The 25,161-nt window shown below is 41.4% G+C and overlaps 1 protein-coding gene across 4 annotated transcripts in view; it reads left to right on the top strand.

Annotated features, from left to right (window-relative positions):
• TUSC3 (tumor suppressor candidate 3) overlaps nucleotides 1-25,161 on the top strand; it is a 277,945-nt gene that overhangs the window by 198,799 nt on the left and 53,985 nt on the right. The gene's annotated exons all lie outside the window — the stretch shown is intronic.

Raw genomic sequence — 25,161 nt, 5'->3', positions numbered from 1 at the left:
TATCCTGGAAATGCAGATCTGAAGATCTAATAGTAAGCTTTTTTAACAAAAGCTACTGTGTTAATTTGACTTTTGGACTTTTATTTCTATAGAGAATTGTGATGGGGTGGATAGGCCCCACACTAGCAATGACGGGGCTAATGAAGCAGAATAGCCCCCTCACTGCCAGTGTAGAGTTTAAGGAGAACATGCGGACCCACTTGACCCTGCTCTGTTACACCTGCAGGGTTACACAATGTCAGGTGTGGAGAGGGGAGTTAAAGGAAGGAAAACTAGGACAATTCAGGGCTGATCAATCAGAATTATGCTACTTCCTTAACAAAGGAAGCCTGGTTCCAGTGAAGAGCCTGGGGCAGCTTGCTACCTGAATGAGCTATTTGGAGGATGGGACAAAGAGGCCCAGGCAGACTGACTAAAAGAGGCTAGCCACAGGAAGACAAGTCCAGAGCTGAAGAGCAGGGTCCCGCCAATAAATCTACAGATGACCCCATTTTTTAAATTGTTTTCCTTTTTTTGTTTTGAACTCTTACACCCTGAAAGGGGTAGGGACTCCAGAGGGCTATTGCACAACATCACCAAACCTGTGAAGGGTGAGACAGAGAGGTGAGCCAGGCCCTGACAGGCCAAAAGGGGGCTCTCTCTAGACAGCCTGGTTACATTTATATGTATCGTAATTTCTACATTTTTGTTCAGTCTTCTTACTTTTCTTTTTCTTTTTGTTCCCCCCCAAATAGTCTACTCCTTAATTCAAGTAGGCTGAGACATTTAGGCCTTGTCTGCACAGTGCAGGAGTGCAAGCTAAAGGGGTGTGAATTCTAAATCACACCATGTTGCACACTAACTAGCCCATATAGACCCTTCTGGCATGCACTAAACATTTCCTACTGCATGTTAGTGTAGTGCTGTCTAGTAGGGTCTACAAAGACTTGTTAGTGTGCAACAGATTGGTGTGCTTTAGTCCGCAGTACCACACTGTGTAGAGAAGCACGTAATCTGAACTGTCTGGAACTAAGCCAATTTAAAGGGGTTGTGCTCAGTCTTTCTCTGGAAAGATGTAGCAAATTTATAGTGGCACTAATTGGCAGAGTCTCACAGTATGTTAGCGTTTCAGATTTCCCAACCTAATCTATGCTAGGAAAGGACTATAAAAGACATCTTGCAGCAAAAAAAGACGTGTATTAAACTAAAAGAGGAACTCTCTCCCCAAAACCTATTTTTGGGAGAATTCCAGAGGATACAACCAAATTTCATAATTGACCGAGCGGACAACAATTAGTCATTCCTGTTTTAGCAATAGTAAATGACGCATCTGTCCTGAACTCTCCCATTCAAGTAATAAAGTAATTAGTCATAGTAAATGTTGAAATTTAGTTAGTCATAGTGAACATTAAGAAATGAATACTTGCTGGCTGTTACCAATGGCATCTGAAATTCTACAGGTGTGCCTGACCCAAAGCCTACTGTAATCAACTGAAAGACTGTCATTGGCTTAAATGGGCTTTTGTTCAGGCCTTTATTTCCTCTCCCAAGTATAAAGAAAAATTGCTACATTCATTTTAAAGCTACCAGAAATCATCTGATATTAAACAAATGCTGCTAACATTAGGCTGTATATTCAACATTGTAAATGTCTTTTCACTGCTATTCAGGTGTTTCAGATTAATGACTATATACTTGTTAATACTTTATTCAACAAAATGATATTGTTGTAAACATGTTGCAATGGAGCAACTTGTAGAGAAATGTACTACTCAACATAAATATGGGTGGCAGAGCCATGCTCTTAATGAATGATTCCAGAGTCCATTTTTAATTGAATGGAATTAAGTTCACAAAGTAGTGATTCTTTAAGAGTTTTTATTGTGTTTTCTTTCTTAGTACTACACAGTAATTAATCAAGGTGAGATAAGCACCTAATTAAAATAAAAGCTGATATACGGGACCTGTATTTGAGCTAAATTTTACTAAATGTGTAATTGTGAGGCAAATACCACAACCATCACTTCACTTCTAGTAACTAATTGCTTGCTATCTTAGACTTGGTCTATACTTAAAAATAGGTCAACCTACCTAATCACTCAGGGCTGTGAAAAATTTTGCACCTCATGCAACATATTTAGATCTCCCTAACCCCTTGTAGACACAGCTAGGTCAGCAGAATAATTTTTCCATTGACCTAGCTACCACCTCTTTGAGAGATGGATTAACTATAAAGTTGTTGTCCTAAATTGTTGTCTTTCATAACTGAAGATGATGCACAGCGTGGTATTACATCTTATGAGTACAGTTGTGGCTAAATAGGCTGCTGCATGAGTGGCAGTCCTTTCCACATTGAGTGCATACGTAGCTTGATATCGAGGAAGGGATTACAGTCTGTGCCTGCTAAATCTACTGCTGTTTTCATCTTGGCCTCTGCCTCAAGATCCATACAGTGATTAACCTCGAACTGAGTAACCCCACCGTTGACTGCTGCTCACCAATGTAATCTGTCTGTTGCTGACACTCCCAGTAGTTATCATCAATGCTTCACTGCTTCAAGTTATGCTTCAGTGTCCTTGAAGCATTTCTTCTGGCTGCCTAGTATGCAGTTACCCACTTTCACTTTGCCATAAAGCAATTGCTTTAGCATTCTGGTGTCATCCATCCTCAACACATGACCAGCCTAACATAACTGTATCCAAAGAGCATGGCTTCAATCCCTGTGGAGTGGCTGCATTCCAAACCTCGTTATTGGTAATTTTATCCTGCCATTTGACGTGGAGTATAGCACGCAGATGTCATAAAAGGAACTCATCTACAAGCTTGATGTGATGCCTGTAGCAGGTCCATATCTCGCACCCGTACAACAAATTGGAAAGCACAATCGCTTTATAGACTCTTAGTTTCATTTGAAGCTTAATACCATGTTGCTGCCAGACTCTGACTGATAGTCTGCCAAATGATGAACTGGCTTTGTTGATGTGACTTGTCAGCTCCTTATCTATAATAGCATCATTAGACAGTGTGCTGCCAAGATAGCACAAGTGAGTAACCGCATTCAGCTGTGTGTTGCTGATGGTTTCATGTAGGGTTTCTCTGGCGCAGGTTGATATGTGACTTCAGATTGTCATCCCATACCTTTTTCAAGACTCTGTGAATCTGGCCTAGTCAACTGTATCTTCTTGAGTACATGCATCTAGAGCAGAGATGGGCAAACTATGGTCCGTGGGCCACATCTGGCCTGTGGGATCCTCCTGCCCAGCCCCATAGCTCCTGGCCTTGGAGGCTATCCCCAGCCCCTCCCCTGCTGTTCCCCCTCCCCCACAGGCTCAGCTCGCTCCACCACCAATGCAATGCTCTGGGTGGCAGGGCTACGAGCTCCTAGGGCAGAGCAGCTGCAGAGCTCGGCCTGACCCGATGCTCTGTGCTGCGTGGTGGCGTGGCTGGGTCCCGCCAGGTGGCACGGCTGTAGCGCCGCCAGCCACCGGTGCTCCAGACAGCGCAGTAAGGGGGCAGGGAGCGGGGAGGTTGGATAAAGGGCAGAGGAGTTTGGAGGGTGGTCAGGGGGCAGGGCAGACAGAGGGCGGGGAACTGGGGGGTTGAAAGGGGGCAAGGGTACCGGCGGGCCGTCAGGGAATGGGAGGTGTGGATGGGGCAGGAGTCCTGGGGGAGGGTGTCAGGGGGCAAGAAGCAGGTGGGGGGGATAAGGGGCGGGGAGCAGGCGAAGATAGAAGGTCCCTTATGCCAAGAATCACAGCAATATTCAGGTTATTCCTAGTTCCAAAGGATCAGCTGTTTACTCCAGGTCAATTGCACCTTAGATCTCACACAAAACAACACTTGTAGCGAATCCTATAATAAACTATATACAGATTTATTAAATAGGAAGAGGAAACAGGTTATTTACAAGATTAACGCAGGTAAACAAATATATGTACACACATGAGCTATAATCTTAAGTTTAAAAAAGTAATAGAAGCTTCTATAATAAGCAAACTCTATATGTCCTTTAGTGCTAACCCAGGCTGAGCAGCTGGGGACCTCTCACTTCCTTGATCCCCACAGTCCAAGCAGTACAGTGATCCAGTTCCTCCTTGTTAGGTTTTTTTTATTTCCCTCCTCCATTGTGTTCTCAGCTGCAAATTCAGGGGATGGTAGGACTCCACTTATATGTCCCATCTTCACTGGGTGGAGGGGAGACAAAACAACAAATGTCTTTTGTCCTCTTTATCCCAAAATAGTTCATCCGGTGGTGATGGACCTTTCCTATTGGGCAGGATATAACACCTTTTTGGGGGATCGGCACTCGTTAATGTCTTTCTCCTGTCTTGCTCAATGACAATGGCTCAAATATTACCTTACAATATGGGATACAAATGTTATAAGTGAGATTATGGAATGCTTGTAAGTGCTGCATGCACCAAAGTCTAAATACATTCTTATAATTCTAACACCTATTTTAACAATACTAAAACACAGGTGAGCCAGACTGATTCCACCTATGTGCTTTTCAGTTGAGGGATGGGGACCGTGGCATGAGCTGGCACCTGGTCTGCCAGCGTCACACTCGGTCTGACAGAAATAAAACTATTTGACATAATTTCTGCTAGCACTTAATGGGTTTAGATGTATTTAATGTTTAATACCATTTTACACTTTTTTACAGTTAAGCGTCATTTGCAGATATGCATGTTATGACTGAATATGTACAATAAAACTGTCCTCATAAACACTTGGACACAGAGCAACTATTATCCTAACTTTTTATAAACAAATATGTAATTAGCGTATTAAAAGGATCATGGGTTAATTAGCAAACTAACAAATCAAGTGAAGAGACTTCTAATATCTATTTATTGACATAGCTGAAATGTATGTCTCCAGGGTAGTATTTGTTCTTGTTATATATTTGGTTCTTTAAAATAAACAAACTTCCACATTATATTTCCAAACAAGTCTTAATCATTTGCAAAATGTAATTGTCATGATCAGTAATGACAGTCATTACAATAGATACTGTAATTCAATTGTAAGCATTTAGGGCAGGGACTGTATCTTCCTGTATATCAACAATGATCATGAGCGGGGCATCTAAGGGCTGCCCCAATACAAATAACCTACTGTACATGTACTGTATACAGCGGGTAGACATATCGTCTGTGATAGTCAGCTACTTTCAATAATCTAAATTAGGATGTTAATTTCAGATTTTTCAAAGACATATGGTTAGTCTCATTACCGAGCCCCACATTGGTTTCTACAGCACTTTACAACTTTGGGAGTTTCTACTTGTGCATGATGCACAGATCCAAACATTAATAAAATGGGAGTCTTTTGAGACCCTCCCTTATAACTACAAATATGCAGATCTAATATTACAAAGCAACATATTAAAATCTGTTAGACAAACTGTAGGGACTTGCTTCTTTGCTGGCACAAACTTGTGTTGATAGCTAGGGTGTCTGTCTCAGAAAATCCCATTCTTGAATTCACAAAACTGCACTGTTTTTTAAAGTGTTGGAATAGTATATAATCCATCTGAATAATAGACACACTTTTCTGCATCACTGTGCATCTGTTCCCAAAAATATAAAATAAAAAGATGGAACTTATGTTCCTCTAATTATATTTCTTAGAATGATTCCAATTTGTGCACTACAACTTCTGTTCAATGTATTCAGCTTTATTTTGCTTCTAGACTTTTTCCAATAAGGTGCATAAATAAGATTCTGAGATAATGATATGCTTTCCTTTAGAACAGTGGGATTGTTAACATTTAATCAAATGTTGCTGAGCATCATATCAAGCAGTTTAAAAACTGTAAGTGTACAATACAAATCCTAAATGTAGATTTGTAACCATAAATGTCAGGGTTCCTTAGATTAAGAGAACTGAATTCCTATAGCCGGTACATACTCTGAGCAAAAGTAGGATCGAGTGCTGGATTTTGGAAAAGCCTTGGGTTGAAAAATGTTATTTTGAACATGTAAATAGGCCTGGTGTGAGTTCTCCACATCATAAGGGGGCAGAAAGAAGAGTTGAAGGAAAACCAATTAACAGTAGCTCCCCTCCCCACTACCTTTTACCTAAACTCATATTAGTCTCTTCCATTAGTTGTCCCTGCTGTTATATCACTGACTTTGGCCTCATAGGTGAATAGCATGTAACCTTTTAGCAATTTACCATTGAGTAGCCTGTTCCTTCCCCATCTTTGTCATTTCTGAGTTTGTCCCCTACTCTCTCTAGAAGAAAGGGAGCCTCCATGCTGATTCCTTCAACAACTTCAAACTTGGATCTCAGCATTAACTGGAATAAATGTCAATTTTATAATCTAGAATTACCGAACTGACACTTGTCTTTTAAATGGAAACATTTAAGTGTCCTTGTTTGGAAGGGAGAGGAGGAGATACACTATCTGAATGTTGGAGGCATTATGCCTACATCAGGAACTAGCAAAGTGCCTTGAAAGGTGCTGGAAACAATGTGGACCTGAACCAACTTTTGAAGACGTGTAGCACCCTTAGTCTGCCCAGACATACACCATCTGGAGTGTTCAGTGCTGAAAGCAGCACAAGTACTCTAGTTCCCTCTCACCCCACCTTTGTACTTTGGAAGAAGTGGTTCTAGCATTATGGTTGTTAGAACATAAGAATGGCCATACGGGGTCAGATTAATGGTCCATCTGCCCGGTTTCCTGTCTTCTGACAGTAGCCAGTTCCAGGTGCTTCAGAGAGAATGAACAGAACAGGGCAATTTCTAGTGATCCGTTGAGTCCCAGCTTCTGGCAGTCCAACGTTTAGAGACAACCAGAGTATGGGGGGACACCAAGGTCCATCTTGGCTAATAGCCATTGATGGACCTGTCCTCTATAAACTTAAGTCTTTTTTTGTTGTTTTGTTTGTTTCCTGTGATGGAGCTCTAGGACAGGCAAATAATCCCTCCACCTTTTCCCCTTCTTCATTGACCAGCATCGGGGCAGTGATCATACGACCTAAAATACTTCCTGGAACTAGAAAAGCTGAAATTTAAAGACAAATGGAAACATTGCAAAGGTTGAAATACTAGAGTTCTGGCATTTGAGTGGTTAAAGAATTTAACAAATCTGCAAATATCTACAAACTGCTGTTTTTTTCTGTGTTCTTGTGTGATAACAGTATCAAACAAGTTTAGAAATTTAAATAGTGAATGTAGAATTGTTTTTGTTTACTTTAACAGACTGCAAAATTATGGTAATTGGTGGTAGATATGCTGAAAAATGTAATGTAAAGATATATTATTTTAACATGATGGTAAAATAAAATAAATGAGAAACTCAGTAGCATCACTGAGCAAAGGAGTCAGTAAGGGAAGCTAGCTTTCTTGGAATGGAAATCCTTAGACATTTAAAATGAGTTTCTTAATATATTGGGCCAAATTCATCTCAGGTGCAGTCACTTTAGTGGTTAGGTTGCCTTGTGAATACAAAATGAAATAGCACTGTTAGCTTTGCGGATACTGATAAAAGGAACTTCCCTCAAAGGAACAATGTAAACACTGCATACTCTCAGGGGGGCAAATATGATAGTCTGCTAGCCTATTATGTTTTTTCTTTGACTTCCCCCAACCTAGAAAATAAGCTGAAAGGCTTTAGTATCACAAAATTGTTACTTAAAGGAGTTTCTTAGGATAATAGTTGTGTGTAGCTGAATTGAGGAAGATTAAATTACTGAAAGAGAGCTCCTGCAAAAAAGGCATGCAAGTCTGGTAAAAAGGAGATGGAGGAAGATCAGAATGAATGTAGGAGAAATATATTCACCACAGTACTTTTTAAAGCTGTTGGCATTATTATTATTTGTTCATTATTGTTCAACATTTTAAAACAGGAGGCAAAACCTAAAAGCACATTAAAAGATTTTTCATGAATTTGCTAATATATTTAGTCATATTCTACCACTCTTCCATTCACTGAGTAGGACCATGCACCATGAATAGTCCCAAATGGGGTACCTAACAAAATAAGGTTCTCAGAATCTTGCCCACAGAAAGCAACTGGCAAAACTTAAGGTGCTTTGGATCTGTGTGTGTGTGTGTGTCCATGTCTGTTTCGGCAGTGTCATACCCCCAGCTGTTCTTAAACACTTGTATAGCATCGATGTCCAGCAACCCTTTTTTTCATGTGTTCATCTTGTTAATAAACTACACCTATTCCATTTGGATGCAAACCTTACCATTGTGATCCTTCCCTTTTACCACAATGCATCTGCTCAGTTTTTAAGCAGTGTATCTTGCAGGAGGGAGTATGTGATCTCAGTAGTCCAATATATCCACTGCTGGCTCATGAGGGCATCTCCCTCTGCATTGTCCAACACATCCTCCACAGATCACAGATTAAGAATAAAACTATAAAGGCAGTGGTGTAAAATCTAAGTTAGGCCTGACAGACCTCAGCTCATTGAATTCAAGCAATTCTATGCAGAGCACATAAAGTCATTTTCTTCCCCTCCATTAGAGTAACTGTATAGTTAAGACTGACAAACTGTTTCAAAACATGAGTTAGTCTGGGGTTAAGAAGCTATCCTCATTGACACACTACCCAAACAACTTCCCATTTTAACCCTCTGCCTGCTTTGCCAAAAGGAGAAAGTCACCAGAATTCTTGGTCCTAGAAATCTGAGCATGTGTATGGTTGACAAGTAGAGTCCCCATTTTCACAGAACCTAGACCTTCTTTCTCTTTGTAGCTTAAAATTTCTCACAGGTATTCAAGATTTGTTTTAAATATTCTGTACATTTTTTTTAAATTTCATATAAATAGCGTATTAGATAATCAGCTCTGATGGAGGAGAATGTAATTAAGAAAATACAGTATAATATGGAAAATACAAATCTTGATATTATTACAATATTCTGCTTGTGGCAGCTTTCAAATATGTTTTCATTTTAACATTGTTTGCAGTGTTGTTGTAGCCATGTTGGTCCCAGGATACTGAGAGACGAGCTTTCAAGCTATGCAGAGGTTTTCAGGTTTGACCTGAAGAAGAGCTTTGTGTAGCTTGAAAGCTTGTCTCTCTCACCAGAAGTTGCTGCAGTAAAAAATATTACCCACCCCCTTGTCTCTTCCATTTCAATGTTTTCAGCATGGTAAAATTTGTAACAAATGTATTTCTCATTTTTTGAAAAAGGAGAAATATCCTTCAGAACTTAATTAATTAAAAGAACTCCATATGATAAGAGGTTAGTAAGTTGAGTGGAGTTTAGTGCTCCCCACCCCAAGAATAATTTGATTTCCCCACACCGGCTAATTCAAGCATAAAATTCATGCTGCTTTATTCAGGTAACCACACTGGAGAAAATTGTGGCAACTGAAATATGCAATCATGTTTAAATTTTAATGTGGGCTATCCTTGATGCTAATTGAATTGCCTCAAGGACTAAAATATAACGTAGAGGCCTTGTTTCAAATTATTGTGTTTCTCCTTTATTTACATAGTTTAATGGGGAGAAAGGAAGGCGCAGAATCTACATTTAACATAAGTATTTTACTGAACCATGACAAGTATCACTCTAGAGATCTTAAGCATATGCAGTATTTAGAGAAACTAAATATTTTCCATTGTGGCTATTCTTGATTATCCTCTTGACGAAATATATATCTGTGCCATCTCTAGTCTAATACTACTAAATATTTAATATGTTTAGCAATAGCATATAAATACTTAACTCTGCTTTGTAGAAATTCACATGCACTGAACAAATGTTTGCCACTGACACTTGACATCCTCAGCTCCCATTATTTCAAAGTGATTTATGCCCAAGAATAGCAGAATTTTAAAATCTGAAAGGGACCAGTTCTCCAAAATTCTCAGAACTGTTCAGATGTGAGCCTTATTCAGTCATCACCCCCAGCCTGCCACACTTTTACCTCATGAACTATGGTGAGGGGCAAAGATTAATTTTTCACTTTCATTTACCTATTAAAATCACTTGTCTAGAACTCCAAGCGTGTTAAATAATGTGTGTGTGCATGCTTAAAAAAATCAATTGGTTCTGTATCATCAAATGAAGACTGCAAATAACAGCTTCTTTCCTCAATCCAGCTTCTTTCCTCAATCCACCCAATCAATCAACATCCATAAGGAGAGCTTGTGGGGGCTTGGGAGGGGGAGATATGCAGCATGCAATATTTGATGGGGCTTTTAAGGGGGAGAGAAAGAGAATCACCGAGTTGAGGCCCCCTGATTGAAAATACTTTTTAAGTCAGCAAGTAATAAGTATGAGAGCTTCCCCTGATTGCAGCTGCTATGGAATGACACAAGGAGTGAGGGTAGAATAGGTTAGGAATATTTTGATGCAATAATTTTTGTTTGGAAAATGCCAGTTTGTCAAAACCAAAACTCTTTTTGCAGCAACATATCAATTTTGACTAAACTTTCTTCTTGAATTTTTCTCAGGTCCAGGATGCAATTGAGAGAGAGTGAAAGCTAAGAATAGTCAATAGTTCACTGATTAGTGTACTCACCTGGGCTAGGGAAGAGTCAAGTTCAAGTCTGTGCTCTGGGTCTCTCCCCCAGAGTTCTGTAACTACTGGGCTATTGAGTTAGTCTCTCCTGTCCAGTGAATTTGTAAGTATTTATACAAAGTAGAATAGCTCTAACAGGAAAAAATTGAGAGAGTGATTCTGTATTCTAATAGGTGGAGCAATGGCTTGGGATATGGGATACTTGGGCTCAAGTCTGTATTCTAGAGCAGGGACTTAAACCTGGATCTGCTGTGTGCCAAGTGAGTGCCCTAACCAGTTGGCTCACCTGGGTTGGGTTTTTGGTGCCCCCTCTTTTCACAAAAAAATTCAAAGGGTCTCAGTTTTTTCTCAGTGTGGACCAAAAATAAATACTAAAACCTCAGAATTGTTCATGAACTGGATTTCTTGTTTTCAGGCCAGCCCTAAGTGAGAAGTCTCTAAGGACACAGGCCCAAACCACTTGCACCTTAGATTTTCCCCAGAAACAAACTGGAAGTCAGTACAGATTTCAGAAAAAAAAGCATAATATGTGGCAGGTCAGAAGTACCATTTTTAAGAAGCAGGGAGCCACAGTCTGCACTAGCTGAAATGTTAAGTACTCTCGAGGCATAGAACCACGTAGAGTGTATTGGAGCAGCTCAGTCTTGAGAAGACTAAGGTACAGAAAGAAAGAAAATACAAAGTTGCATTCTTCTCACCAAATAGAGGGAAAATGCTACTGCTACCTCCAATAATTTGATAGCTTTACAAACTATATTTTATATTAGATCTAACTTAAAACTGTGGGTACACTCCCTTAAATGAGGTGGCATATTTTAGTTGCTTTTCCTCAGCCTTAAAGCATTTCCTCATGTTTAACTTTATCAATCCAGAAGACTTGAGGCAATGCTTCTCACACCCGTTGTTTTGGTGGCCAAAACTGCAGTCTGACATTTAGGTTTACATCAAATACTGCAACACCTGTGCCTGTATAAAGGTACCTTAAACTAAACCCTTCAGAACTCTACCCACTTCAGCATAGACACAGCTTCCTTATAAACTCAGCAGGTATTTCCACTAGTAAAGAGCCCTGCTCCATCCCAGAAAAGGTCAGGACTCCAGAGACAGAGGATCTCCTTTTCTGGGTGCCTGAAGTCTGTGGTACTGAGCTCTACTTCTTCAAACAAGACATTACCTCTTCTGAAAAAGTGTTGGCAGGAGACATGGATTAAGAGGCAGCTGCTTTCTGACTTGCTACTGTCAAAGTCCCTGGCTCAGGCAGTTCTGTATCAAAGCTTCCAATGCCCCCTTTTTATTCAGGTTCAGATTTAGGAGATAGATCCAGGGAGACTCCACAGCAGTATGTGGTCAGGGACTCTCTTAAATTAATTCTGGTAATCTCTGAGGCTGCCTCAAAGATTCCATTAGCTCCCCTAATATTGCAATCTGTGCTGCTGTATTAAAAGAAGAGATGAATTCTACAGCTGGCACTTCTCTTCAAAAGTGCCAGGTATATGCACATAGGCCTAACTTTTAGTAAGTTTGTGTGCTCAAGTTGCCAGTTCAAACACCTGACCCCAGCTCATAGATGAATAATGTGTGCACACACAACTGTATTTTTCTTGCAGTTATCGGGTGGTTTACACATTCTCTTCTGGAAAATTATGCCATAGTCTGCTAGCAGAGAACAAGTTTCTTCTCTTCATATATTTTCTTCAAGACTATAAAGAAATTTATACCATATAATTAAGCACCTATTCTGAATCTCAAAAAGAAAGGCATTTCAATCGTCTTTTAGGATATTCCATCATAATATTGTTACTTAATATATCATAAGCAATAAACATTAACTATTTTTGTTACTGAATTAAAAATAGCCTTTAATAAACCACACTTGCCATTAAGAATTCTAGATTTTCAGCATATTGGTACAGTGATTTTTATAAACTGCCTTTAGAAATTCTAGTTCAAATCTGTTTACATTTTCAAATTAAATGTTAAGTGGTCTATTTATGCCTTCTAGTCAAGAAAGTTCATATAATGTATTTCCCCCTATGGGATGATGAGACACTTGTCTGTGATTATATGCCAATATAGAGAAAATTGTCGGTCATGTCTAGGCAATAGGTATACCACTAGTCATTATAATTTCTGCCCCAAGTAATAGGCCAATCTCATATGCTGACACTTTCCACCATTTCAAAGTGTGGTTGTAGTCTGAAAATTGAGTAATATGTACAAAACTTTTTATTAATTGTTTTTAGATGTGTTCAGAGCAATGTTGTCTGACTTAAATGGCAAAATAAAGTTCTATTATCTATCTAATTTATCTAAGTAAGTCCTATAGAGCAGAAAGAGTTTGATTTTATTATTTACTACATTTATTTATTTAGAGAGGCAATCAGTTAAAGCCATGCAAACCTATAGCCCTCAGGTGTTACTGAGGACATAATTTGAAGGCAGAGTTTGCACAGATTAATTGAGGATATGATTTACCTTCCAGAATACTTTACTGGTGTTGATGTGTGAGAAGGAGAGAATCTCTTTACTCTCAGATTTAGTTTGCAGAGTTGGAAATTAGAAAGAGAAAACACTTTCTTTTAAAGTGAGTACATCTGATGTAGAATAACTGAAACAAACTTAGAATCTCAGGGTAAAAATTTTTGATGCACTTTTCAGAGTAGAACTGCACTTTAAACAAACCATAATTATACATAAAACATAAAAGATAAAAAATAAATAGAACAATATGTCATGTCTATAAGGGAATAATTAGTAGTAAGACATTGCATTTATCTAATATACTGCTGTTTATATATATAGTTATAGATATAAATAAAAATCATTACCTTTCTTTTACAAAATGTGACAATTTAACTTTTATTAAGCTATCACTTTAGTAATGCATGAAAATAAAAAGTACCAGTTTGGTGATAATGCTAAAGTGTAAAACCTTCTGGATAACTGACTAATAAAACAGATTCATTTTGTAAGTTATTTGTTACCACAGCCTAGGTGGCTTTAAGCTCTTCCCCAGTCATATCAGTGTTAACATTTAGGAGATAATGCTGAAAAAGATGAAGGACTTTCAAGCATTGACCTTTCATATTCAGTTAAGTCTTGCTGAAGTTTGTGGGGACCTCTGGCCCTTGTTGCTTGTTGTATGGTAACTTTGATCACTGAAACAGATTTGGAAAGGAACCCATCAGTGCAAGACACTGGATGCAATCTTTTACTTTTGTACCTGGTGTTTATCTAAATAAAATGTCCTTGTTTAAAATTATTGACATTTGAGGATGCTGAAGTTCTCACATTATATTTTACTAGCTTATACTTTTCAGTTTTGAAGCACTGTGCAGCAAACACCAGTGAGGATATGGCATAATGTAACATTATTGAAGGAATTTTATTGTCTTAATTTGATGAAAGTAACAAAGCACTGCCTAATTATTTGTTGAAAGATAATAATAGCGCTACTCTGTTCAGACCAACATTTTGAAAACAACCATGTAAATTAAGTTATTTAGGTAAGACTTTTCAGTGAGCGCCTAAAAGTAATCATCTAAAACAAAGAAGAGTTGAGCACCCAGAACTTCTATTGAAATGAGATATAGTTTGTCAAAACCTGCAGAAAATCTGGCAAGCTTTCATGTAGGTGCCTAAGCATGGAGTTTAGTGCATAACTTAGACATCCATGTGTGAAAGTATTGGCCTTTTTTGTTTCTTTGACAGTAATAAACATAAATCCAATGTTCTGGGCACTTTTAATATAAAATGATTTGTGGCTTCAAAACAGCACATAGACAAATATAACTGCAAAAGAAATAACATTTTTGTGTGCAAAAGGCACTTACCTATTTTTATCTATAATTTTAAATTTCTATTTTAGGGACATACTCTGTAAGTACAATTTTTAGGCCTTTAAAATTACTCTGTGTCCACCACCATTGCTTCACATGCAATAGCTGATACCCCTCCATAGTTACCCCTATTGGTTACCCCTCCATAGTTCTGATTGAGATTACCCTCCTGATTTTTTCATGCTCGGAAAGTGTACGCACCTGTTGAAACATACTCTTCTTTTGTATCGTGTTTCCTTGCTACCCATATTAAATATAACATCTAACATACAGTACATTTGATGAAACTGTACCCAGATATCAGTACCTATGTATTTCGAGTATCTGTTTGCATGAATTGGAAACATTCCATCTTGAGGCATTAATGAATTATATAACAATTTATATAATAATTGCTAGAATAATATAAATATTACATTTATAGAATATACAGTTTGGTTTCCTGGCCAATTCATGTGATGCCATGTTCTGTTCTGTTCTTGTTGCAACAATTAACAATCACTACAAATATACCAAGCTTGAGTCTTTCCCACCTGCATCACCTGACCTTAGACATTCTTGTAACTTGTATTGATTTTATTGTCCCACTTTACCCATACAAATGTAACCTGATCGCCTTTTATTGATAATATCATTATTATCTTTACAGAGAAATTTGTAGAGTCACAGTGAATATAAAAGCTTATCCACAAATACTTCAAAGTTACATACAAGGATAACTGTTGCTTTAGCTTCTGAACTTGCTTTTTAATAGACTCCCCCCTTAGGACACATTAAGTTTGACTATCAGAAGACTAACAATTGTAGTTATTTTAAAACACTAAGAACATAAGAACAGCCGTACTGGGTCAGACCAAAGGTCCATCTAGCCCAGTATCCTGTCTACCGACAGTGGCCAATACCAGGTGCCCCAGAGGGTGTGAACCTAACAGGTAATGATCAAGTGATCTCTCTCCTGCCATCCATCTCCACCCTCTGACAAACAGAGGCTAGGGACACCATTCCTTACCCCATCTTGGCTAATAGCCATGAATGGACTTAACCTCCATGTATTTATCCAGTTCTCTTTTAAACACTGTTATAGTCCTAGCCTTCACAACCTCCTCAGGCAAGGAGTTCCACAAGTTGACTGTGCGCTGCATGAAGAAGAACTTCCTTTTATTTGTTTTAAACCTGCTGCCTATTAATTTCATTTGGTGACCCCTAGTTCTTGTATTATGGGAATAAGTAAATAACTTTTCCTTATCTACTTTCTCCACATCACTCATGATTTTATATACCTCTATCATATCCCCCCTTAGTCTCCTCTTTTCCAAGCTGAAAAGTTCTAGCCTCTTTTATCTTTCCCCAATATTCATTTCCCCTATATATATTGACTGCCTGAAAGCCAAAATCAAACTGATCATTTCCATTGCAAACTCATGCTTCCCTTTTTAATCTTCCTCATCTACAATTATATCCACTCCACTCTCCTTACTATTCTTTGTCTTCTGTTTACTTCTGTCTTTCCATTGCAGCCAGAATCTGTTCTTTGTACAAAAAACAAAACAAGAAGTTCATTCAAGCAGGATTTCATCGAGCCTCTAATATCTTTCTAGGCATTTCTATGCCAATTAAAGTAGTATCTGGGCACTGAATACAACAAATTCAGAATTGTACAGTGTTTTCACTAAGGAAAAGGATAAATGGACACAAATCAGATATTAGGAATGGCAATATTCAAAAACCTGTAGGAGAACACTTCAACCTCCCTGGCCACACAATAGCAGATCTTAAGGTGGCCATCCTGCAGCAAAAAAACTTCAGGACCAGACTTCAAAGAGAAACTGCTGAGCTCCAGTTCATCTGCAAATTTGACACCATCAGCTCAGGATTAAACAAAGACTGTGAATGGCTTGCCAACTACAGAACCAGTTTCTCCTCCCTTGGTTTTCACTCAAATGCTAGAACAGGGCCTCATCCTCCCTGATTGAACTAACCTCGTTATCTCTAGCTTGCTTCTTGCTTGCATATATAAACCTGCCCCTGGAAATTTCCACTACTTGCATCCGAAGAAGTGGGTATTCACCCACGAAAGCTCATGCTGCAAAACGTCTGTTAGTCTATAAGGTGCCACAGGATTCTTTGCTGCTTCTACAGAACCAGACTAACACGGCTACCCCTCTGATACTTGTTTTCACACAGTAACAAATTCTTTCATCCCTATTGGTCAGAATGCTATTGCTAATGTTTGTTTGTTTCTAAATGTGACTCTGGAAAAAAGATGTCATATTCCTTTACAACCCTCAGGAGAGCTTGCACAAAAAGATAAGAATGCACTGGAAAAGAGATTCTGAACTCATGCTTACAAGCCCCATATTCTTGCGCTCTCAGCAAAAAGTGTTCCGCCCTAGTCATAGGATACATAACAGTCAGCCTGGATTCTGACCACTAGGTATCACTGCAGTTGTGGATTTCAGCTCTCTTGATTGGGTGTGGATGAATCAGCTAGCTAGGCCTTAACCCACTGAGGGCTTTAAAGATTAGGACCAGGATGTTGAAGCAGATCTAGAAGGAATAGGAATCCAACTGAATAAGTGAAGCATTGGTGTGATGTGCTCTTGTCTGTCTGTTTACTTTAATGGGTGGGCTGGTCTGTGTTGTAATAACTGGAGTTAACATGGAGGTTTTCATACATGACAATCCCTCTCCCCCACCCCAAGCCCAAACCGTGCAAGTCTATTTTATGTTACAATGCATTTCTTGTTGGTCTAAAAGTTCAGAATGCAGAAATATACTAACAACTAAATTAATCTGTTAGAGATCTGCATGATATATTATAGAATGCTACACATGAGAATGTCAGAATATCATTCTTAATCATCTGACTTCAAATTTTAGCTAGTAGTTGGGGGAATTTTGAGATTCACACTGTTCAAGTATGTACATACATATATATTCTGAAATATTCTAGTATGGAATATCTCAGATAGTGTTTTTTAAAATATTACACCATGTGTATATGTGTGGGGGGGGGCGTTGTTGTTGTTGCAAAGCCCAGTTCTAGTGGTTTGTCTTCTGTTAATGGATTTTTTTTAAAAGTGGAAGTTGTGGTATTGTTGCCTCTTTGTTTAAAAATAAAACTCCCCCCCCCACATGGCCAAAGGACTGCCAAGCTGGATAAGAAGGATTTCTAGTCTCTATATGTAATTATCCTTGCTTCTGTGACCATCACTAATCAAACCCTGATATGTAGAGTTTATTGCAGACATAATCATTCTTTAGTTAAAATTAAATAGTTAATACTTTGTATCTATGACAATGTAATAAACGAAAATATATATTTCAGGTGTTTTTAAGTCACTTATCACTTTGGTATCTAAGCACCAGTATTTTACTTATTTGTTTTTTTATTTCATTAAGTCATTTGTATGTATTTTGTGTTCTAGGCATATTACATACAGTAAACAACTCTAACAAAATACATAAACATATTTTAAAAATCAGAGCTCTGAATCCTTCCCAACAAGCAGCATGACTTGTCTCATTACCTCCCTCCCATCCATAATCATTCCTCCTCCTCCAGGAAGACCTGTCATAACATGCAAATATTCCAGCATGTCCTAAAGGTCACCACATTTGGGATTTAATGACCCAGTGTTGGAAGGCAGTTCCAAAACCAAGGGCAGCTAATTCAAAATGCACTTCCCCTCGTCCTTTCCCAATTATATCAGTAGGCAAGCAGCTCCAATGCATCAACTGATCTCTACCGCTGCTATATCCTTTGGAGAGGTGGTAGATTCTCAGGAAGAGTGGACCTAAATTATCTAGACCCTTTCAGGTTTTTTTTTTTTAAAGTTCAAGTTTAAAAAATCCTACAAAATTCTAGGCATTTGCTGCTACAGTATAAGCATTTCAGCATCTCATCTGTTATGTTTAGATTGCAAGAAACTGATTCTGCACTGTTTTGTCCTTGTAAGTAGTCTGCACATCTGTGCAAAATTGATATAAATGTCAAGGACTCAAACCATCTATTATATCAGAATAGTGAATTGTACACTCAGTTTGCCAAGTGTAAATGACTACACCCGGTGCAAGAAAATGGAAAATCAAGCTCTAATTTTCAGAGCTTGGAACTCGGGCCTGGTCTACACTAGGGTGGGGGGTCGAACTAAGGTACATGACTTCAGCTATGTGAATAGCGTAGCTGAAGTCGAACTACCTTAGTTCGAACTTCTTACCTGTCCAGACGCCGCGGGATCGAAGTCCGCGGCTCCCCCGTCGACTCCGCCACCGCCATTCGCGGTGGTGGAGTTCCGGAGTCGACGGGAGTGCATTCGGAGTTCGAACTATCACGTCTAGATTAGACGCGATAGTTCGAACTCCGAGAAGTCGAACGCTACCCGTCGACCCGGCCGTAAGTATGGACGTACCCTCAGTGTTCTGTCTTTTATAGCACCAGACCTGTTTGTTGGCACTTAACAAAAATGAATGTTAATTTGCAGGTTTGAGGTCTAGATATTTACATGTAAAATAATCCCATGTCATTAACTGAGTACACGGAAGAATGGTAATTAATATTTCCTGCTGATACCAGAAACCACACAATGTAATTTGAGCAGTACTTTGTAACATATTTACTGTAGTGGCTCCCACAGACAGCCCCTAAAGACTGTGGCTTCTCCCACATGGAGGGAAAGGATCCTTGTTTTAGGAAGCAACTCGATAGAGAAGATCAGGGTGGGGGTATGCTTCCTGCTTGCAAAGAGAGCATAGCTGTTTGGTAACAGTAACCAGCAGCAGCCAGGGAGCTGCCTCTCTATCCTATTGCAGTAATAAACAGTTGTAGTTCTGTTGTTAATTGAGCTCATGCCTGCATCATTATTCCTAAGGCTCTGGCTGACTGTGCTAACCCATCAATAAGTAGATCGTAAGGTCATGTAACAATATTAAGTAAGAAAAAAAATTAAATAGCTTTGTCTGTTGTGCAGTCAAATGTGAAGAAAGCCTTGTGTACATGAAATAAGAGGACACATTGATAGGAAACTAACAGTAAGATTTGAGAATAATATTTTTTCTTTTATTTAAATTATCTTCCAGTGGTAGAATAAATATAGTGCTAGAATTAACAAATTAGACATGACAAAACAATGGTTGTGATCATAGGGTATCAGCAACATGGAATAAAAATGTAGATCTTAGTCTATAAAATGCTATTGTGGTTTAAATTGCTACTATATGTATACAGAAAGAGGAAAAGTCAGTAGTGCAGTGTATTATTTAGGATAAAAATGAGCTGCCAGATTGCTTCCATAAAATAAGTTCTTCTTCGAGTACTTGCTCATGTGTATTCCACAGTAGGTGTGCATGTTCGCCACGTGTACCAGTACCTGAAGTTTTTCCCTTAGCAGTACCCGCAGGGGGAGCGCTGCTGCGACCCCTGGAGTGACGCCTCTAAAGCGTGCTATAAGGTGAGCCGTGCTCTCCCCCACCACACCCTCAGTTTCTTCTTGCCGCCAGTGACGGTGCATCAGAACTACCTGCTCCAGCTCGCCCCAGAACTTGTTTCATCGTTAGTAGTATCTGTGTGTGTTAGTGCAATAAAGGCTCCAGTTTAGTTAGTTAGTTAGTGTTTAAATCGTGCAAGTCTTGCAGGTGTTCGATGCCCAGAAGTGACCCACACACCGACTGTCTCTGCTGCCTGGGTGAATCTTACATCAGCAACCACTGTAAGATCTGCAGGTCCCTTAAACCCAGGATGAAAAAAGAGAGAGACATTAGACTTCGGGCTCTTCCCATGGAGTCGGCACTGGCTCCAACCCTGGTACACCAAGTGGAATAGGCACCGGGCACTTCGTCTTCGGTGTGTGGCGATCTCCCGGCACCTTCTGGTGGCCGGCACCGCGCCCCGTCGAAGAAGCAGAGAAAGGCTCCATCTTCTCAGAAGCATCGAGAGAAAACGGGGTGAGTCTAGACCCGTGCTGAGCAGCCCCGGTTCCCCCCCGGGCCCTAGAACTCTGACTCAGGTCGAGCGGAGCAGCCCGGAAGCATCAACTCAGGCCTCTCCGGATGTCCGGATACCTTTGACGCCAGAGCCCTGCAGGCGGCCAAGGACATTATGACTCTGCAGGTGCCCGGGGCACCGCCAGCCCCCGGCCCCTGATCTAGAGGCAAGCCGCCACTGGGCTCTCCACTCAGTGTCCTCTCAGGACACAGTTCCCGGCCTCCGCTTTCATCACCCACCAGGTTGTCTGGTCGGCTGCCATCGGAGCGGAGCTCCAGGTACTGCTCCACACTGAGTAGAGAGTATTGGCAGGACAGGCACAGACACTGTAGACGCTCCCATTCTCGGTGGAGCTACCGAAGCTGCTGCTGACACGGGCGCCACTGCCGATCAGGCTCCAGCTCTCTTGCCTCAAGGCAACGTGCCCATGACTGCTGTCAGGGATGGCCATCTCTGCGTCACTGCAGATCCAGACATCGCAGTGTCTCGAGGAGCAGCAGCTTGAGGCGGCACCGTTCCTTGACGTCGGAGTCCTGGTCCCATGGCAGACATCGTTCTTGGTACCACCGCTCGTACCACTCCCACGGTACCGATAAGTCATTGGTAACCCTGACCTCGACCCACACGCAGCCCACTATGACCCAGCCAGGCCATCCCAACCAACTGGTGCCACCAGTGCCACAGCAGAGTCAGTGGCAAGGGCCTTCATGGCAAGGCCAGTGGTGCCAGTGGACCCCCCCCGTACACGCCCAGCCAGGCCCTCGATCGATAGCAGGGGCATTGGAGGCTCCCTCAGCCGTGCTATCCAGACCTCCGAGGGATAGATCGGCGGGTCATGGTTCCTCAGTACTGCACGAGGAGTCCGACCAAGGGGTGGATACCGTCGACGTGCAGAGCCCCATACCGGCCCTCTCCTGTGCACTGGATGATAAGATTGCAGTCCCACCCCCCTCCGCACCGCAAGAGGACTTCAGGGCTCATCAGGAGCTACTGAAGCGAGTAGCGTCCAGTCTCCAACTCCAAGCTGAAGAGATGGAGGGACCCTCAGACTCGCTGTTCAACGTGCTCTCATCCTCGGTACCAGGCAGAGTGGCCCTCCTGCTGCACGAAGGGGTGGCTAACATCTCCAATGCTCTTTGGTGAATACCGGCCTCCCTTGCACTGGTATCGAAAAAGGCAGAGTGCAAATATTTCGTGCCCACAAAAGGACACAAATGCCTCTATACCCACCCGGCCCCCAACTCCCTAGTAGTGGAGTCTGTCAATCATAGAGAAAGACAGGGTCAACCAGGACCCACACCTAAAAATAAAGATTCTAAAAGACTGGACTCATTTGACAGGAAGCTTTATTCGTCGGCCAGCTTCCAGCTCCGGGTGGCCAACCACCAGGCACTCCTCAGTTGCTATGAGTTTAACTTGTGGGGATCACTGCCAGAATTTGAGCCCTTCCTTCCGGAGCACGAAAGGAAGGATTTTAAGGCACTGATGGAGAAGGGCACCACTGCCACAAAGGCTGCTCTGCAAGCGGCATCAGATGCAGCTGACACGGCTGCCTGGTCCATGGCCTCGGCTATGTCTATGCGCAGGGCATCGTGGCTTCTGCTGTCTGGGCTCTCCACGGAGGCACAATCTGTGATGCAGGATCTTCCCTTTGATGGCAAGGACCTGTTCGCAGAACAAACAGACGTGAGGCTCCATGGCATGAAGGACTCACGTACTACCTTTCAAACCCTCGGGCTCTATGTTCCGCCCAAGGAAAAACAAGCCGCAAACCTCCATCCAGCCGAGATACGAACCCGCCTACGAACCCAAAAGAGGCGACCTCAGAGGCAGTCTCACTCTGCCCCACAGCCTGGGCCCTCCAGGGGCAAGCAGCAGGGAAAGAGGTGGTTTTGACTGGTTGCAGAAGGGTACTCGGGTGGCCCCTGAGAGGACCCTCCTACCAATAAAGTTTGCCTTCAGCAACCGCTTGTCTGCGTTCCTTACGGAATGGTCCCGAATAACATCGGAACAATGGGTCCTCAACACCATTTCCCAGGGTTACACGCTACAATTTGTTTCATCCCTACCCTCCCACCCCCCTTCCGTCACATATACCCCTGAGGAGCTGTGTCGGCTTCTCAGCTTGGGACCTGTGGAAAAGGTTCCGTGGGAGTTCTGGGGGAAAGGGTTTTACTCCCATTACTTTCTGATCCCCAAAGCAAAAGGGGGGCTCAGGCTCATCCTAGATTTGCGAGACCTCAACCAGTTCATGGCAAAATGCCGGTTCTGCATTGTGTCTCTGGTGTGTATCATACCCTCTCTGGACCATGGCGATTGGTATGGGGCTCTGGACCTTCAAGACGCATACTTCCATGTCCATATATTCAAGGGACACAGATGCTTCCTCTGTTTCCTAGTGGGATAGGATCACTACCAATTTATGATCCTCCCATTTGGCCAGGGTGTTCACAAAGTGTATGGCAGTAGTAGCGGCCTACCTCAGACACTGAGAGATACAGATATGTCCTTACCTGGATGACTGCCTACTCAAGGGCAGCTCGCAACCACAGGTACAGAACCACATGGACCTGCTCTTGACTACGTGTGCCAACCTAGGCCTCTTAGTGAATGAGGCCAAGTCGACATTGGTTCCAGTGCAGTACATAGAATTGGCGGGACTGCCTGGCCAATATGCTCCAGGGAATTCCCTTCCGGGACCCTACCCCATCACTAGACCTAGTGTCCAATGTGTTGGACTTGGGCTGGGGGGCCCATGTATGGAACTCACAGATCCAGGGAATGTGGTCACCCGCAGACCTGTCCCTTCACATAAACGTCAGGGAACTCAGGGTGATATGCTTAGCCTGTGTGGCATTCAGCTCACAGCTACGTAGCAAGGTGGTCAGAGTTCTCACAGACAACACTGCCGTGATGTTTCACATTAACAGGCAAAGCGGGATGAGGTCCTCGGCCCTCTGCCGGGAAGCCCTCAGCCTCTTGGAGTTCTATATAGCCCACAACATCTCCCTGAAGGCTTTCCACCTGCCAGGTGTCAACAACACACAGGCCGATCGCTTGAGTGGGGTTTTCTCCTCCCAACACGAGTGGTCACGCCACTCGGAGGTCACTCACCAGCTCTTCTGAGCATGGGGCACTCCCCAAGTGAACCTGTTTGCGACGTGACAGAACCGCCGTTGCCCCAGGTTCTGTTCCAGGGGAGGGGGTGGGGAGGAACGCGATCTCAGATGCCTTCCTCTCGTCATGGTCGGGTCAACTCCTTTATACCTTTTCCCCATTTCCCCTCATCGGCAAGGTCCTGGAGAAAGTAAAAACGGACAAGGGACGCATCCTCCTGATCGCCCCAGCCTGGTCCCAGCAACATTGGTGCAGGACTGTCCTGGGTTTGCTGGTGGCCCCTCCATGGCTATTGACGCTCCTTCTGGACCTACTCTCCCAGGACCAGGGCTGCCTCCTCCACCCCAACCTGGCCGCCCTCCATTTGACAGCATGGCTGCTCAATGGCTAGATGCGGAGGAGGGGAAAATCACTGGTGGGTGGGGGAAAATCACTGTTAAATATGAACTACTTAACCAAACTAAAGTGAAAATGAGTATTTGAACATATATAATGACTTTTAAAGAATAGCAGGTAGCCATCCACTGAGTAACAATTATTTTATATCTTATGGGCTATGCATTTTACCATAATAACATCAGCCAAAATTTAGTCAGCTTGAATAAAGGCATTTTTTGTGGTTGAAGCAGCAGCATCTTTTATTTTTCTTTTGAGTTTGAAATCATTTTGGGCCCTAACATCGATAGTGTACATTCAGAATTTTTTTTTTAAAAGTGAAAGCTATAAAATATGAGGGGTAATACTGGCTCCCCTTGGCATCTTGCCATTGGCTTCAATGGAGCCAGGGTTTTACCCTGGTGCTTTAAAAATGTGTGTTTGACTTTTGATGAGTATATAATTATTTAAAAAAAGTAATATGACAAGCTGATTTCACTGTCTGGCTATAGCCCTTTTTTTGTTTGTTTGTTTCACTTAGTGGTGTTGTTTGCTATCCCTCAACTTTTGATTTACATGTAATTTTGTAACAACAGCTAGTTTTGTATTGAAAACATACTAAAAATTTTCAATGAGTCACTTTGTTTAAAAATAAATCCACAAAATAGGATATTTTCAAGTCATTATTGGACTATATATAAAAAACATCAAATTTTGAGTAGATTTGCTCTTTGAAATGTGTTTCCATATCTAATATATGTATCTTATTTTATTTATTGTAAGTGTTTTAACATACAACATAGAGAAAAGAGACAGCCTAAACACTATACAGAGAAACTCTCAATATGAACAAACAAAAATGGATAGAAAACTTTAACCTTCCGAGTTTGAGTCAAGGTTTATTTTTTTTTCTTTTTTCTTTGGGGTGGGAGGAACTAAAGTAAATAAGCCAAATACAAAGGGAGAATATCATGACCACATTGGAGCACATGTCAATGTTATTCAATTGTTGTGCCTTGAGAGAACAAGTGCAAGTTGCCTTTCTCAGCAAGGATGATCCTCCCTCCTTTCTCCCCCTCCCCCGCGCTCTTCTTCACCCTCTAGATATGAGAATAGATGCTAAATACGATGCCCACTCTGAGACTGGGAAAGGATGTAGATTTTTTTTCAGGGGTTCAGTAAAATTCATTTGTATAAGCTAAGGAGTATGAGGACACATTGTTTTCAGGTAAGATGGTATTGGGAGACCTACTTTAACTGAAGGGATGTGCGGCATTTAGTGCTTCTGTGAAATGAGTGCAGATGGCTGTGTATGTGAGGTCAGTCATGTGGGAAACTAAAATACCTTGTGATAAGGAGGTATAGAAGTGA

Source organism: Mauremys mutica, chromosome 5 (assembly GCF_020497125.1).
Source record: "Mauremys mutica isolate MM-2020 ecotype Southern chromosome 5, ASM2049712v1, whole genome shotgun sequence".
NCBI lineage: Eukaryota > Metazoa > Chordata > Testudines > Geoemydidae > Mauremys > Mauremys mutica.
The sequence above is the reverse complement of the archived record's forward strand: the minus strand, read 5'-3'. Positions and strand labels throughout refer to the sequence as shown.